Source organism: Mastomys coucha, unplaced genomic scaffold, assembly GCF_008632895.1.
Source record: "Mastomys coucha isolate ucsf_1 unplaced genomic scaffold, UCSF_Mcou_1 pScaffold22, whole genome shotgun sequence".
Taxonomy (NCBI): domain Eukaryota; kingdom Metazoa; phylum Chordata; class Mammalia; order Rodentia; family Muridae; genus Mastomys; species Mastomys coucha.
In genome coordinates this window covers 167,699,970-167,706,488 of record NW_022196905.1, presented here as the reverse complement: position 1 = coordinate 167,706,488, position 6,519 = coordinate 167,699,970, and the positions used below count along the sequence as shown (strand labels likewise).

At 42.0% G+C, this 6,519-nt stretch overlaps 1 long non-coding RNA gene and 1 pseudogene across 1 annotated transcript in view; both read left to right on the top strand.

Moving 5' to 3' along the window:
* LOC116069081 overlaps positions 1 to 6,519 on the top strand; it is a 74,590-nt gene that overhangs the window by 31,039 nt on the left and 37,032 nt on the right. The gene's annotated exons all lie outside the window — the stretch shown is intronic.
* Positions 1,718 to 2,150, top strand: LOC116069080 (annotated as a pseudogene).

Genomic DNA, 6,519 nt, shown 5'->3' with positions numbered 1-6,519 from the left:
GCCTCGAACTCAGAAATCCACCTGCCTCTGCCTCCCAAGTGCTGGGATTAAAGGAGTGTGCCACCACTACCTGGCCAGAGTCCAGTCTTAATTGTGCATGGAAACGCTCTCATCAGCAGAAGGGACTTCCAAGTGTCTGAAGAAGTAGATTCTGACAGGCAGCAGCCACTGAATAATTTCCATCCAACCTCTCTTCCTTTGCAAAGCAATGGTTAATTTGAATAAATGTCAGATCATGGCCCAGATATGCTTTACCAGTGTCAATATTTTTGCTACCTAATAGTACACAGTATTACACCTGAAATTTTCCAGGGTGGCAGGGTGCTATTACAAAAGATTGCTTAATTGTAGATTGCTACTGTACATTTAAATTTCAGTAGCAAATTAAGTTGTCAGGCTTAATTACCGTTATATATTTAGATTATGCCACAGATTATTTAGTTCGCTACTTAGGTTTGCCAACCTGTTCCCCTCGCAGTGTGACAGGGTAGTAATTAGAGAATTACTGGAAACCATTCAAGCTTCCCATAGACATGTCCAGGAGGCCTGGTACTCTTAAGGATCCTTTGGAGAGTTTCCATTTCTGTCCCCACAGCCTCAACATCAGGGCAAATCTCTATGGAAGAGTCATGGAGCATCCCAGAATGATTTCTATCTTTTCTCTTTATCTCTGGGAAAGTGCCTGCATATACTCCAGGACTCAAATACTTTCCATTCCTTCTCCTCTAGCTGCCAGTAGCCCTCTGATATTCAAGAAGCACATTGTACTAGTTCTTGAAGAACACCCCAAAACCTTGCGTGATGAGTTAGGTTAGCTGCTAAGCAGGGGTGCATTGGATAGATGGCTCTTGTCACCAAAGCCTAGATGACTCCTTTACGTCTTTGTCCCAAGAACTTCGCATTTTCCCATTCAAGCAAAAACTACGAGGAGTCGATGACACTATATTTTGTTTTCCCAACTTTACTCACTGACATTTTTATTTGCAGCCACAATCATAGAGATCTTTGTCATGCCTGTGACATCTGATTCCTCAATGCCATACAAGGTAGATGAGCTGTGGTCAGCAGCCGTGTGACCTGACAACCCAGTTCCAGTCCCTAGTACAAAACATCCTCAGGGAAGATGGCTGGGTCCAGGGATTTCTAGTCATGGTTTACTTTTTATTTCTTGAATTAAAAACTGTTTTTGATACAGAATACTCCTCAATATTAACACCTTCATATGAGATTGAGTGGTTTATGGTCAATGAGTAAACCAATGTGTATGCATTTTCCCACTTGGTGGTGAGAAGAAAAACCACACTTTGGGTGTGGTCAGACAGCTGGAAGCTCTTTGGGAGTCCAACTTGTAGATTCATCTGCTTCAATCCCATAGGTACTGGTTATGCAGCTAGTGGGGGGATTGGTTATTAAATCAAGTGCTTAAGAGAAATAGAGAAGGGACAAAGAGAGGATTTCCACCTTGCACAGACCCTGCTTCTCTCTCGACATGTTTTCCTAGTCTAAAGCTAAGGCAGGCAAGGCAGGGTGGTCATTAGTCTATATAGGTTTGAAGGAACCTTGAAGATAATCTTCTGTAAGCATCCTAAGGAGAGACAAAAATAAATAAAAAAGAACTTTAGGATTCTTCTCCGGGGGCTAGCCTGGTAAATGGATGGAATTAGAAACGATTGTATTGAGCCTTTCTCAATACCGGCCATCTTGGCAGCTGATCTTGGTTGGGGGTTGTCCCGCACCTAAGGCAGGAAGATGGTGGCTGCAAAAAAGACGAAAAAGTCTCTGGAGTCGATCAACTCTAGGCTTCAGCTTGTTATGAAAAGTGGAAAGTACGTGCTGGGGTACAAGCAGACTTGAAAGATGATCAGACAAGGCAAAGCGAAGTTGGTTATCCTCGCCAACAACTGCCCAGCTTTGATGGAATCTGAAATAGAGTACTGTGCCATGTTGGCTAAAACTAGTGTCCATCATCACTACAGTGGCAATAATATTGAATTGGGTACAGCGTGTGGAAAATACTACAGAGTACGTACACTGGCTATCATTGACCCAGGTGATTCTGATATTATTAGAAGCATGCCAGAACAGACTGGTGAGAAGTAAACAAGAATGTTTTCCTTTAATAAAACTTTGCCAGAGCTCCTTTTGAAAAACAAAACAAAAGAAAAGAAGAAAAAAGAAAAGAAAAGACTGTATTGAGTAACCCAGACCCAGGAAGACAAACGCGGCATGTTCTTTCTCCTCGGAGGCTCCTGACTCCAAAGTCTTCAGATGTGAAGACAGACTGCCAGTGACTTCAGAAACTAAGCAAGTAAAAAGGGAGCCTGGGGGAGGTGGGTGGGGAAGTAGTAGAGAGGGAACTATCAGGGTATAAGTGATCAGGTTGGGGAAACAGAAAAGGGGGGATTCTGATTAGGGAGAGGGATAGAAAAAGGAGGGTGAAATACGGATGTCTGAAAAAGTCATAAGTAACCGTACTATGAACTATCTACCTAGCCAAGCCTACAGTGTAAGTAAGGTTGTGTGTAAATATCCAAGCGTATTTAAATAAAATGTTCTCATCCAGGTTGAGAGTGCTTTCTCCAAGAGCCAAAGACCATCTACTACAAATCGGGGTTTCAATTTAATTTGTAATTCCAGGGGAAATGGCTGCAAAGTGATATTCCCACCATCATACTGTCAGAATTGAAAAGCCTCAGAAGACAAGCTGGCCCAGCCGCTCCTTCTTCATAGAAAACTTCTTCAGGGGGGACCTTTCCTTATCTCATCCTCCCTAGGCTCTTCTCAGGAGTTGTTCTGACCTGGCACTCCAGGCACCTGGGCATGGAAGATTATCTCCAGGAACTGGATATCGAGGGTGGCCAGGAAGGTCTCGGTGCCCACCAGGAACAGGCTGCTCAGTGCCTCGTGAGGGGTGGGTGGCTAAGATGGCACACACAGAGCACTGCTCTATGTTGAGTGCATGCAGAGCTCCAGTATAGAGTGCAGATCCCTATAGACCACTCCAAGGGAACAAATGTGGGTGAGTTTGAATGAGACAAAGAAGAGTGAGATTAGAGGATTAGAGGAGTGTGCATGTGTGCATGTGTGTCTGTGTCTCTGTGTGTGTGTGTGTGTGCACGTGCACACATGTGTATATATATATATATATATATATATCATATATGTTATATAGCATACATCATATATATGTCATACATAATGTATATCATGTGTATAATATTATATATCACAATATCATATGTCGTATCTGTCATATGTCACATGTTTCATAGATATTATATATACTTGGCCTTTAGCTCCTTTCTATGAGCTTCTTACCCCCATTATCATATCTGACTTTCCCTTCCCCATTTGATTCAACCTTGTTAGTGGCCTACTCCACTTATCTCCTCCTGGATGACTAGTGTGTTACAATGCCAGTTTCTTTCCCTTGGTAAAGAGGATAGGGTGGGTCTCATTTGCAGGATGCCTGTAGTCTAGAGTTGTAATTCCTAATACCAGCTAACTTTGGAGACTTCTGGCCACTTTCATTCCTTTATTTTTATGAGCTGAAATGTGGGTGGGGGATATGAATTAGGGAATTTTATGATTTAAAAAGAAAATGCAATTTTTGAGGCTTGAAAAATAATCCTTACACAACACTGCCAGTACTATATCATAAAATGCAAATGTTTTGGTGCATTTCACAGTACATATAATGGGCTTTTTCATCATGGAAATGGTGCATAGATTGCAGATTAAACCTATGCAAGTTAGATGTAAATAAAATGTCAACTAGAATGCCACACACTGTATGTGCTCTGTCTTGGCCCATTCTTCTGCTTCTGCAACAGAATGCCACAGAGTGAGTAATGTATAAAAGAAAAGAAAAGAAATTCATTTTTCATAGTTCTGCAGCCTAGGAAATCCAGGATGGAGGGACGAATCTTACAAGGGCCTTCCTGCTGCATCTTAGTGTGGTGGGGACCACATGGCACACACAGGACAGAGCATGAGGCCAACTGTCCCTTTCATCAGGAACCCACTCTGTGAGCAGCTAGCCCCGTTCTCAGGGAACAGCATCACCACATTCATGGGAGCAGAGTCCTCACACCCAATCACTTCCTTTAGGTCCTACCTCTCAGCACAGTCGCAGTGGTAAAATGCCGTTCCAGCTACAGGTCCACTTCGATGGAGACCCAGCCCCTCTCCATATCCTCCCTGTGGGGGCCCGGGTGCGGCTGTGTTCTATGTAAGATGTGTCCAGAAAAAATGGGAAGGTTGGGGCCCAAAGGCTCAGCCAGCACGCTCAGGTTTAACCCTTAAGGGAGAAGCAGACTCACAAACACATGGGGAAAATCTCATTTATACACAGACCATAAAACATGGGGGGGCTGAACACAAACTCGGAGCTGTAATGTCTAGATTTAAATCTTCCTCTTTCCACTGACCAGCTGCTTCCATTTCCTTTAGTGTTGTGAGTAGAGCGGCAACATGGATGTTTAATATAGAGTGCCATACCATGATTAGTATAGATGAGTCATATAGCCGTTCTACTTTTGGTTCTGCAGAGGCCTCCACACTGATTTCCAGAGCGGCTGCACCAGTTCACAGTCCCATCAGGAGTAAGAGCTCTTCTTCCCCAACATGCTTAATGTGTGTTTCCATTATGGCTAAGCATGTCGAACACTTTTTAAAATGTTTATTGGCTATTTTTGTCTCCTCTTTTTGAAAGTATCTATTCAGTTTCATGTTCCCATTTGCTAACTGGTAGTGGTTTGTTTTTCTAAGATGGGTGATTAATTTTTCCAGTTCCTTGTATACCTTAGATATCAACCCCATGTCTAGAGCACAGCTGGAAAAGATGAGGTAAGCAATTGTTCCTTTGGCTCTGACTTAGCCTATAAGAGTAACCGTGAGTAACTCTATAAGAGAAGAGCTGTGATGTTGCCAGGCCCATTGCTAAACATGATCTCACAGGAGCCCTGGCAACAGCATCAGCTGTGTGACATGCAGCAGCCGAGCACACATGCCATTTGAAATACTTACGCATTTCCATACAGTTGTTATCAGCCATAAAATTGCCTTTTTGAATATCAAACATATTTGAGTATTAGCACTTTCACATAGTTCAACCCAATATAGACTGAACTGATCTGGTAAAATGCATTCTTTCCCCAGCCAAGAAAATTCACCATGCAAAGTAGTACATAAGGGGAAGCAGGAATGATAATGTTTCCGATGATCCTAAACATTCGAACATCAACAATCAGCAGCTAATGTCTCCTCTGTATTTCTCATTTGGAAGCAAAATGATACTTAAGAGATACATTTTGATATGGAACTCTCACACTCATAGATATCCATAAAACAATATCCATAAAACAGCTAACTGAAAAACATCTTCCTGTACTAATTTATTTTAAGCCTGTTTAGTTTCTGTCTTAAGGTTTATTGCTGTAAGGAGATGCCATGACCATGATAACTCTTATAAAGGAACACATTTAATTGGGGCTGGCTTACAGTACAGAGATTTAAGTCCATTATCACCATGGCAGGAAGAGTGATGGCACACAGGCAGACATGTGCTGAAAAGGAACTGAGTTTTACATCTGGACCAGCAGATAGCAGGAAGAGAGAGCGACACTGAGCCTGACTTGAGCATTTGAAACCTCAAAGCCCACCCCTAGTGACACACTTCCTCCAACAAGGCCACACCTCCTGAAAGTACCACTCCCTAGGGGCCTATGCAGGCCTTTTTTTATTCAAACCACCACAGCTTCATTCAGAGAATGGGACTCACTTTCAGCAATAAGTAAAAAGGAAATTTAACATGGAGCCAAAGGCCTGACCTTGTATTCTGCCTCTATCTTTAGCTGTGCAATTGAATACATTACTTTTCTCATTTTGACCCTCAACTTCTTCACTTTAAAATTTTTAAGCTAATAATGATAGCTTTGTTGCAGAACTTGAATAACACGGAGAGTCGAGTGCTCGATGCATTGACAGTTGCTCAGCAGGTGTTAGTCAACTCGGAATCTTACTGACTTTCTGGATTTTCCAAAGAACACCTGAAAGTAGATAGAGTATAAAGCAAATTCATTTAGATTTCACATGTGCATATGCTCCAAATTCCACACATATAGAGATTTGAATATAACACCTTTCTGCTAATCTTTGCCAAACAAGGCTTGACAAAAATCTAACAGGAAAATAAATAATACTGATGCCTCCACAACTCTGAGTTGATCACAGCAGGAAATTTCCCAGATAAGGGGATTGCCCTGTGAAGCAAATAAAATTACTTGTTTTCCTAGAGAGAGAGATGAATCTTAATTCAATCTATTAAGCAATTATCTCTAGTTAATTTGGTTATTTTTAAAGATTCATTTATTTTTATTTTATGTGTTCTTGTATCTTGTGTGTGGGTGTGTGTACAGTAGGTATGTGACTGGTCCTCAGAGGCCAGAAGAAGGTGTTGGATCCTCTGGACCTGGAATTACAGATGTTTGCTAGCCGCCATGTTGGTGCTGGGAATAA